Source organism: Morone saxatilis, unplaced genomic scaffold, assembly GCF_004916995.1.
Source record: "Morone saxatilis isolate NCDOM2014 unplaced genomic scaffold, NCSU_SB_2.0 Contig0, whole genome shotgun sequence".
Taxonomy (NCBI): Eukaryota; Metazoa; Chordata; class Actinopteri; family Moronidae; genus Morone; species Morone saxatilis.
The window spans coordinates 12352981-12364508 of NW_023339650.1; the positions used below are offsets into that span (position 1 = coordinate 12352981).

General features: G+C 40.6%; 1 protein-coding gene across 2 annotated transcripts in view; it reads left to right on the forward strand.

Moving 5' to 3' along the window:
• The window catches only part of ctdspla (CTD (carboxy-terminal domain, RNA polymerase II, polypeptide A) small phosphatase-like a), a 31466-nt gene that overhangs the window by 5755 nt on the left and 14183 nt on the right, over nt 1–11528 (forward strand). The gene's annotated exons all lie outside the window — the stretch shown is intronic.

The following is an 11528-nucleotide window of genomic DNA, read 5'->3' on the forward strand; positions in this document are numbered from 1 at the left end:
ACATGTGGCACCAGGAGCTGGGGATTGAACCAACATTAGGGGACGACCCGCTCTGCCTCTGCACCACAGCCGCCCGTCTACATTTCCTCAGTGGTGGACTTTGACCTTGACAACATATTGTAAAAACGTCAATTGGCAGAGTTCTTCCAGAGCCAATGAGGGTTTATCTCTTATGACACAGAATGCATTAGGAAGATAAATGTCAGATTTTCACATCCGCTCACAATAAAGATTCAAGTTAAAAATCAGCAAAGTGGCCCTTAATTAGCAGGCAGCCTGTGGATCTATGGGTCGTAAGACACACAGTGAAGGAGATGCAATCGCATTGCAATCCGTCCTCGGAGAGGCCACAAGGGAAAATAGTGTGGGTTGACTCTTTCTTCACTCCTACACTGGCTGACTCTGAATACTTAAACCTTCACTAAGAATGCAGTTTTAACTGGAAAAAAAGAGAAAAGAGTTCACATCACTCCTGCTCTGAAGTGCCCATGCTGGCTTCCAGTTCAAAATAGAGCTTTGACATACTTTTCACTTGTTTATAAATCTTGTATTTTTTGATATACTGCTAGTGAATACTGTATGTAACATGTAGGGTCTGATCTGAGGACAGCTTATTCAAACTTTTGCCTTCCCTTAAAGTTGTTAAGTTATCAGTATTCTTTTACTCTTACCAGCAGTGGAAGAAGTATTTAGATCTTTAACTGGTAAGACTGATTTTTTTTTTCTCTTCTTGCTAATAAATCCCATGAAAATACCAAAATATTGTCTTTGCCAAAGCCAGTTTATTTCTTTGTGCCACAGAGCTCCAGTGTTGTCCAAAAGCTATTAAAATCACATCAGTGAGACTCACCGTTGCAATGGGTAACACGTTCCCTTATTACGATGAACATGATGAGTGTAGTTTATTTTGAATCAACTCCGCATACATTGACCTGCTGCCAGACATACTCATTATGGCACAAATTAACTCACTAATAGTCCCAAAAAAAAAGCACTATTTACTAATGTTTGAGCAATGTGACAGATCTTCTGTAGCAACAAATGGGCTTTGGAGAGGTGGAAAGTATAAAATATAGGATGACGATAGCCTTATATATAGAATAAAGTAGCATAAAATAACAAGTTACAAAACACGAGTAAATACACTTAGTTACTTTGCACCAGAGTAATTTTTTTCCTCACTTCCTTATCGTCTTATTTGTATCATTGCCTCGTTTTACTTAATGCGAGTACATGTACATTAGATACTCACAGTCACATGAGGACATGTTCCTGTTTCTGTTCCTGTTCAACAGTTTCATTCCTGTATTGATGAGTTGTTTGTGTGTTTGAGTTCATAAGAGTCTCATAAGAGTCTTGGTTTATGTCTGCACTGGCTTTAATTAACTGAAATGTAACTATGTTTTTGTTTAAGCTAAAGCATTTTTAGCTGTAATTTGTTTAGTATTAGTTATTATGAAGATTTCCAGTTTAAACGTTATATAAACCTTCTTTTTCTTATATAATGCCTTGTGATTGGCCGGTTCTGAGGAATGTATGTATGTATGTGTGCCTGCTGCACATGAGAAACTCAACATTTCTCTGCCCTCAGTGAAGTATTTTGTTATCCCGTTCACTGGTTCTTCTGCACAGCATGGTTTGGGTTTTTTTCTGGGCCTTTTTTTATGTCTGTGTGCTTTGGACCGTGTGTTTGACGGCATTGTGGGCAAACTTTTATGTCCGAATGTTGTCTCAAGTGTAGCTCATATGCTGTGGTTGCTTGTTTTGGAGGAAACACTCAAAATGTCCGCCATGGGCTTTGAAGAGACTATTGCAGTAGGATTGCAAGTAGATTGTTTATAAAGTTATATTTTGCACGATTGACGTCCATCCTGAGCACAGATTGGTTGTGATTGCACTGTAATAATGAGAAAATATTGATTTTAGTGCAAGGTAAGAGAATAATTCCATGGTCTTGTTTTCGTTTCCAACTCAATTGACTGCAGTTGTCAGCGACTTTCAATTCTTCAAACTTCTCCTAATTGACTACAGAAGACAAACGACTGACACTCTGGTCCTTCTGGTGCATGCTTGTCGTGCCGTGCTTCGATTTAAACGCACAGCATTGTTGGGGAATTACATCACTCTGCCTTTCCTGTATGTCTTGACACATCGGCATTCGGTGGTTGTGAATGAGTGGAGACCATTATTAATGCTCCAAAAGCCACAATCCCTTCAGAGGAAACAGGATGCATGCTGCCGCTCTAAAACCTGTTTCTAACAGGACTTTTTGAGCGTGGACTCGAACACGCCACAGACTAGGATTAATTGAGCATCCATTCAGCCAAACGGGCCTTGTCAAAACAGATCAATACAGTCAGAGGAAGGTAAGGGTCAAGGAAGAAAGAGGTGGAGGTGAAGAGAGAGCAGGAGAAAGTGTTCAAATAGCAGCTGTGTGTCTCCTGGGCTGCAGGCAGGTACCCAGCCTGGCTCTGACAAGGGGACAGTCTTTCTGCATATTTTGCGCTCTTGTGGCTGGCATTTATCACCAGTAATTGGCTATCTAAAAGGGAGATCATGTTTTGTCCATAATGATTTTCTGTCACCCTTCCTGAATTATGCTGCCTGCCAGTTTGGGAGATATCTGACAGGAGAGCATAAAAGGTTTATACATTTTTAAATAGACGAGCAGGGAATAAGCAAACACGTGAGTACGGAGGCTGTAAGACACAAAGAGGCATTTTTCTGCCTCTCCGGAGGTAAAGGTGAATACTGTTTAAGTGTGAATCTCAAGGGCTGCTGAGTAGGACATGCTGTGTGTGGAAATGTGGAGATGAACGCCTCTCAGAGAGCAGAGGCATGGGAAACTGTAGCAGCAATACACAAGCAGGGCACCCACATGCTCACACCAACGCTCACACACATACACAAATGACCTACTTGTTTACTTCCTTTCCATTCATAGCAAGCAGCATTTTAATGAATCTGATTTACTGAAAAACCGGCAATTTGTAATTTTGATGCATGCTTTTGTATTTAAGAACCAAACTTAAAGGGGCATTCATCTGATTTTACAAATTACGGTATTTTTTTCTGTTACAGAGGGTATTACTCTCTCTGTGAATACTGTTGTATAATGTCGTTTGCGGCTCGAGAGGAGCTTTGGAAAAGCTCTGAAAAAATAACCCTGATGATGTCATGGTGATGTAATTAGGGTTTCCTCAGCTTTTTTTAACAAGAAGCTGGAGTTACAGACTAGTGCCGAGGAGTTTGAAAGACGTGTAGTTTACCCAACAGAGAGGGTTTCATGAAAAGATGCTGTTGGTTGCATTGTGGGAAATGTAGGATTCAGTGTTTTTGGAGATCAATACTAAATTGTTGGAACACTCCTTTAAATTGCCCTCTAGCTGCTTCCTGGATCAACTTTCTGGATCAATTTTACATCTGCATGGACAGCATCTCTGGGGTCACTGAGTGTATGAGCCTGAAGACAGGCCTTTAATATCATCTGACATTAATTCTTCTAATGTGCTTTTTTTTTTAACCAACAGACAGGCAAGGAGGATTTCCCATCACTCACTGAGCCTCTGGCATCGAGCGCACAGTTGTGGATGAGAATATAAAAAGATATATAAATAATGAACTGCCGCAGCCCCAAACAACGTGGGCTGTGTTGCTGCTGGTTGCGTAACTCCGGCAGAATAGTCAGATCTCCCTCATTATTTCTCCCTGAGCTCTCAGTGGGTTAATTCCCCTCCGCGTTCGTCATCTCCTTCATTTCGAGAAGCAGCAGCCGCCCTCGTCCCTGGGGGGCTGCAGGCAGGCTGGCACTGCCACCACAGCGCCCACGTCGGCATACAACTGAGGCAGGAAAGCAGGGGCAGACCCGCGTACATCTCCGTGTCAGGGTTCACGGCAGCAGCAGGAAGAATTAGTACCTTGCACAACATGGGTGCCAACCTTGTGGTTTATGTGTTAAAAAACTCAGCGAACCGTGTCTTGACTTGTTCATCTGGATTACTGAGTGAATGTCATGTTACATAAGGTCGTGTAGGATGTATATGTATGTATAAATCCAAGATAAGCAGGGAAATAAGGCCAGAAGGGCAGCTGAGGGTCAGTCAGTGTGACTAAAGGCATCTGCTAGTACTGAGTGTACCTCCACAGCCTGTAATTTTCACCCGGACCTCAGCTGTCAGTGTGGGGAAGTAAGGAGGCTTAATGGGAGTTTATTTTATCATACTGTGCTATTATTGCCTTAATGGCCTCACACATAACCCACCAAGGACCTCAGCACAGTGAACACACACAGGCTGAACTGTCAGGCTCAGCTCAACTAGTGCTACCTAACTCCACTCAGCTGTTTGGATTTACTGTGTGTGTGTAAGCAGACACATGTTCAAGTGTATTGTGAAGCAGATGCTCTTTCGTGTGAATGTTGTTTTGGAAGCTGATCTGTTGTGATGATCATCGGCTCTCTTGGTGGGATTTTCACTTTGGACCAAAGCATCTACTAAATGTTAAAATATATTGATTCACTAACCATTTAGTCATTTATCCATCAAAATGCTCAAACATCTGCTGGTTCCAGCTTCTAATCCAACGATTTTCTGCTTCTTGCTGTTTTATATCATCAGGCTCATAGTCAGAAAAAACAAATAACTTGAAGACCTCTCCTTGGATATGGGCTTTTCCACCATTTTATCAAACAATAATCTATTATAAAACTTGAAGACAAAGTGTACAGTCATTCTAGTAGCTCTGTGAGGCTGTACGTTGAGCTTAATGCTAACCTTTACATGTTTTTCATATCCATCATCTTAGTTTAGTGTGTTGCATGCCAACATGTTTTTGATGGGAATATTATTAGTTTTGCAGTAATTGATCATGAACCAAGAAACTTGACAAATGCAAATGTTTGTGCTAGAGTCAGGGGATCACTTAAGTTATTATAATTCACCATGACAAGTCCATCCAATAGTTAAGATATTTGACACAGAGCAATGCTGCTAACATGACTAATAAAAATGCCAAACATATACTATATATACTATTTTCAGCAAGGTTGAATATTTACTGCTTTTCTCTGTTTTCTGTTATTGTAGTTTGAGTGTCTGGTTTTGGATTTTAGATCAAACTGAATAAGCAATTTGAAAGAAGAAACCTTGTGATCTAGGAAATTGTGATTTTTTTTTTACCATTTTTGTACATTTACAACAATAAATGGATAAATGGGGAAAAAAATAGCCAAGAGATAAATAAACTGAAGAATAAGATAAGAGTGTTTCCTGTCGTAGCGTCATCCCATTTGAAGATATAGAGTATAACTGCAGGGATTCCTTCCACAGTGTTATTTTGCTGACACAGTGCACAACAAGGAGTTCCCCCTCGCTGCTGTCTGTTGCTGTTAGTTATAGCCGTGGACAGAAACAGCTTCATCTTCAGGTGTTCACTTCGCCTCTGAGAGCTGTCAACTCAAGACATTGGCTCCCAGGCTCCAGGCTAACAGTGTATTACCTGTCCGTGTATGTGTGTCTGTAGAGTCCTCTTCTTCATTTTGGCTGCAGACGAATAAGTATTTTATCTCACATGGTGTTATATAAGCCCTAGACAGCTGGTCCTACTTTTGATGCAAACACCCCACACTCAAAATCTCAGTGAGGGTAGGAGGCAAATAATCTGTGAAATTATGCCCACTGCCTGAGGCCGTGGTGGGGTTTTAGCATGTTATTTTTGGCTGTTGGTGCCTCCTTGCCATTATGTCAAGTTCTCACTCTGTCATGACAGCATTAATTTGCATTATACAGTAGCTTTATATAGAGATAGCATGGAAATCCTTCTGGGTCCCGGCTGTTTTATTTTAGTGTATGTTAAGTACCCGGCCGCGCCATTTAAAACCAACCTGTTTTCCATCTGAATTATTTAAGCTGCACCTTCACACGGACTGCTCTCACATTCACCTCCAAGCCCCCCAGGTACTGTACACTTTACCTGCCTGGCTGGGCAACTAACTGCTGTTAGAGTGCAGTTCAAGCAGGCACTACCAATACCAATATATTAAAGGATCATTTCAGTTCCTGCCTTAAGTTTGTAGTTTTGGCCATCGTTTCTGTCCATCATGATCAGTGTTGGGCTGTAAATCCTTACTTAGTAACATATTACAGCAATGTGATTACACTGCAGGGATTAGACTTTAAATTAAATCATATTAAAGTTACTGAATTTACAATCCCCAGTACAATTTGGGGGTCATTTTCTTTGCTGCCTTAGTGGGACTTAGATGAGCATGTTCAAAGGGCTGCTGAGGGACGTGCTAGCTAACTTTGCCCTACTTAGACGAGTTACCTTATTCCAAAAAAGAGGAGAAATGTGACTCCCAGTATCTCAGAAGGTGTCTCACTCACATGTTTTGTCTTATTAGCCTCTAGCAGCTTTGCCAATTATTGGTGGACTCAAAACAACGCTGCAAAAGTGTCCCTCTTGCCCCTGTGGTAGATAAAACATCTTTATCCCTAAACCATCAGTGTTCAGTCATTTGGGCCAAGCTAAAGTTAGCTGTTGATTATCAATAGATACATCTTAACCGTAGGTAGGTGCTTTTAAAACCACAACGTTTCGTTTTCAAGTTATGTGTTAAATATAGAAAAATTGACGTGTTGGTGTGTAGAAGTTGTTTAAAGGCTCTTTTGACAGAGATAATACAAACAAAAGTAAAATAACAAATTACTTTTGCTATATAAAGTAGGCCTAATGTAATTATTTTTTCAATGAGTAATATGTTATCAGTTAATTGCTTAGGTTTGGGAATGCTCAGACGTTGCTAAAAAGAAGTTTGACAGGGTGAGAGACTCAAGCAGTTACAGGTTCAAACACCCAGGTTAGCAGATTTATTTGAAAGTGAAATTGAAGGAAAATGGTGAAATGTGAAACTTTTTTCAGTAGTTTGCTGCTGTACTTGCTGTAGTTATGTGGGCAGATGGATTATCACGTTCAGACCAAATGGTTTAGATCAGGGTTCCTCGCCTTTTTGTACCTTTTTTATATTGATAATTGACTTGTAGCGTAACATTGTTCTGTTCCCAGATCTCAGCAATTAACTCGGTGAGCACAATGTTCATAACTAATAGAAATAATGGTCAAAACTATGAAAGTAGGATCCAAGTTGTAATAAAACTGAATTAACCTTTAATTGACTGTGCTGTTCTTCCCTCCCAGAAGCGTTTGGCTCGAGAGTGATGAATGTCCTGGTATAAACCTTTGAGACTATCCACTGTAAAGAGAGACCCAGGAGCTAAACTTAAACATACAGTCATATTTTAAATCTGGTATGTTGTGTTTTGACTGCTTGCATACTTTATGTGCTTTTAAAGCTACAGTAAAGGAGGCCACCTCAAAAGTCTTGAACTAAGCTGGGGGATCATATTCCCTCTCGGAGCTTGGCTTTATTCCACACTGTGGGTCACGGGGTGATTATCTCTTCCTGTCAGGAATGCTGAGAATTTCCTGCGTTTTCTCCCTCTTCCGGCCTTGTTAGTGGTTTGCGCCTGAACATGTGACAGAAAGCCTGGGCCCGGGCTGGCTCTGATTGACTAGAGAGCTTTCTACAGTATCACTGTTACCTAACATTCAGCAGGAGCACTGACACAGGCGCTGCCTTAAAGGGCTGTTTTCACAGCTCTCACATCAAGGGGATATGCTGATCGAATGAAGTGTATTCAGTGGCTAAATAATGTGCACCTGCTCTGAGGAGGCTGCAGCTTTGGCCTAATATATCTCTCTCTCTCCGGGGAGCTTTTGTTAGATAAAACCACTTGTGTGCGCCACCCTTTACCTAGATTTTAGTGAGGCGTATCCCTTATTAACAGAAACGCACAGACTGTCAGCTGTTTCTTTACAGTCTTTTTGCTTTAGTGTCTTATTTTACTGATTTACCTTGTTGTTGTAGTTTGTTCAGATCACGTCTACCGTGCTCTTAATAGCAAATGTTGCACTTTAACCTTTTGCTGTTATTCTCAGGGCTGACGATAGCGGCATTACTATGCAAGGCGAGCTTACTACAGTCACATTCCTGAGCAAGGACGTTGAAAGCAAAAAGTTTCTGTGCGCTTCAGTTGTGTCAGTCTGTGGAGTTTGCTGTTTGTTGATCACTGGTACACGTGGCTCTTTGCCTAAACATGTGAACATATGCTGCATGTGTGTGTGTGTGTGTGTGTGTTTGCTTGGTCTCCGGCAGCAGTCTACTCTCAGCTATGTTGTTTGTGTCAAAGGGAGAAAGGAAAGCTCTGTTTGTGTAGGGTGGTGGTGCAGGAGGGGGTGGAGTAAGAATCAGACCCAAGTATAGGCTGTCTCGCCACAGTAACTCTCCCCACCCATTCTACGCCCTTCTCTCCCCTTCCAAACTCCCTCTCCTTTCTCTCTCTCTCTCTCTCGCACTCCCACCTGCTTTTTTCGAGGCGGTTGTTCAGGGCAGCGGACCAGGGCGGGAAAATGTAGACGGTCTCAAAATGGAGGAAGAATGACATCAAAGTGTTTGAGGCCAACTTCAGGGAGAGTGAGGGAGGACTCCGGGTCTCTCCAAACTGGAAACTTACTATGTTAAAGGGTCCAATCACTCAAACTACAACCATTTGTTTCATTACTAAATAGTTTGGGTTTTATTTACCTCTGAGTCCCTGGGATTTGACTGTTGACACCCTCAATGCATTGGAAGTGAATGCAATGTTTGTGGAGCTCAAAGCATTAAAAATTACATTTTAGAAATTAATTACAGCACTGTGACATTTCTTGCTGTTGTCATTTAGGTACCACTTTCTAATGAGGAATCCCTTATGAAGGGTTTATTTGTCTTAACTTACTTAATTGATGGTCAATAAATCATTCACTAACACATGAAGCCTGCTGTTATAAATTAATTAATAATGAATGAAGAACAGAGACCATCACATCTGTATTTAAGAGTATAAGTCATCAATATATAATCCAGATTCAGCCGAGGTCAAACAGTCCATTGGAGCAGTTTACTTGATGAACTATGACTGCTGCAGAAGATTATTAACTGTTAACTGTTGATTAATCTATTGATTATCTATTGAATTAATCTTTTAGTGTATAAAACATAAAAAAATGTCCCCATTTCCTAGAGCCAAGTTTAAGATATAAAATGAACAAAGAAAAAAAGCACTGTACCAAATCATTGGTACGGTGGCTCTCAAACTTTTTTTTTATTAATGTACCCACTTTAATACATATATATATATATATAGACAAGTACGTCCTGACCAGTGTAAAACAGATATAAAGTGTTACAACACAGCGCTGCCATCAGTGTCTGATTTATTAAGAAAAATACTGAAATGCTTCATTTCAAATGTTTAGGATCCATCTCTAAATTCAGGGCAAACTATTTTTTTGTCATCATACAGTAACATTTAGCACTGTAATTGCATTGAACCGCCTATTTTTGATAAGTTACACCTTTGATAAGAAACACGGGCTTCACTGAGGATGTTTGTCATTCTCAGTGGCAACTACAATGATCAAACTCTTTATTTATTAACAATAAATGCAGCCGTTAGACTTATAAGCCTTAATAAAGCTGCTTTATTAGAAAATTGTGTCTATTATACAATGCTGTTAGCACCACAAATAATATTGCCACAAGATAAAGTTTGAAATATTATATATATACATATATACTGTATATAAGTCCCTGCGACTTAATGAGACTTCCTCAGCACTGTGTGTGTGATTGGTGACCTTGCTCTTATGGGGTTAATGCTTTCAGTGTGTGTTGTTTTCCCTCTTCTTTAATTAGATGAAAACCTATTGTGCTTCAACCATTAGCGCTTTGTCTCTATATAACAGTAAACATTCATGTTTACTCTTTATGTAAATGTAGAGTATGTATTTCTAGTTAGAACACTTTTAGCAGTTTTCTGTACCAGCAGTGAGTGCATCAAGTCTGCGAGGGCAGAACATATCGTTCAGTCGCCACACAGATTATAGTAACACAGCGTGTTGCCTTCCTGTTCCGACTGTATAGCCGTCTTTGTTTACCGAAGTGTTGCTTCTTGGGAACATCTATCGGGGAGGAGGAAGATCCACAGCGAGCTTTGGACTACAAAGACGCAGAGAACAAAGAAGACGAACTGCCCACAGCCTGTCAGATCCAGTCAGATCTACCCAAGGATAGTTCCAGGCGTCAATCTGAAGGCTCTCAGAACAGAAGCAGGCTGCAAACAGCCTCAGCATGCATGGCTAACTGGGCTGCCTGTGTCACACGGCTGTATGAGCACGTTAACAAGACGGCAGCAAACAGGGACACTATGTGATAGCCGCTCCGAGGCACAAAAATGATGATTCCGAAGTCAGCTTGTGGACACTTCAAAGTCCTAGACAGATTTGGGATTTCCACGCCTGAAAATTACCTTTAAAGCAATTAAACTGGCAGAATTTCTACTTTAGGAACACCTCCAGATAATTACACTGTCAGGTTTTAGCCTTTCTGCTGGAGCTGCCCAAATTTCTATTTTTATCCACTCATCCTCACCGACAGAAAATATAAAAAATCATAATCCGCGATAGAACATTTATAGAAGCGTACAGACCATTCGAGCCCGCTTGTTTCTCCTCTGTCAGTGTGAAAGTAGGCCATGGGCTTCAGAGACAGTGAAGGAGGAATGATGTAACCAGGGACCTATATGTTGTTTTCTCCCGAGAGCTCTGCAGCACTCAGTCACTGATCAGCCCTTCTTGCCAAGCATATGAATCTAGGTTTCATTTTTTGTCAAATAATACAAATGGCCTAAAATAGCTGTTTAAAATATACAATCTACTCTTTGTGCACAGTGATATCCAGCATTTACTGGACGCTAAGGGTCTTTTTAAAGTGAAAGTTATAGGATTTTCTTTCTTTTTCTCCCTCTTTTTCTTATATTTTCTGCCACTTTTGCTCACATATATGATATGAATCTGTCTATCTTGCTCTCTCCTTCTTTCTTGATGTTAATTAACTGGACTACCTTCCCAGAAGCCACTCTGATGATGGCTATTTTTGTCCCTGTGCTTCCTATTGCCGATGCCTCACTGTGTTGTACAAAATGCACCTCGGCGCCTTTGTCACAATAATGTGATGATGCATGTGAAACACAGTCTGTCTGCAACTCTGAACTTCACTTCTGTTTTCTTCTTCCAGAGGATGCTTTAAATGAACATAAAGGCATTTACATTTATTGTCACTCAACAGGTGACAGTGCGGTGAAATGGCACTAAGATAGCGTTTGTTACTTTTCAAATTAGGTTTTTACAAAGAAAACAATAATCTTATGAAAGGTTTTACAAGCAAAATTTAAAGAATACATTTCTGGGAATTTGTATTAAACTACTTAACAGTACACAAAACAATATATAATATACACCGATCAGCCATAACATTATGACCACCTGGGCACCCTGGTGGACCACATGGACCAACCTTCACTCCCCATGTGCATCAATCTCCTCGGTCGCCCATGACCCTGTCTCCGTTTCACCACTTTTCCTTCCTTGGA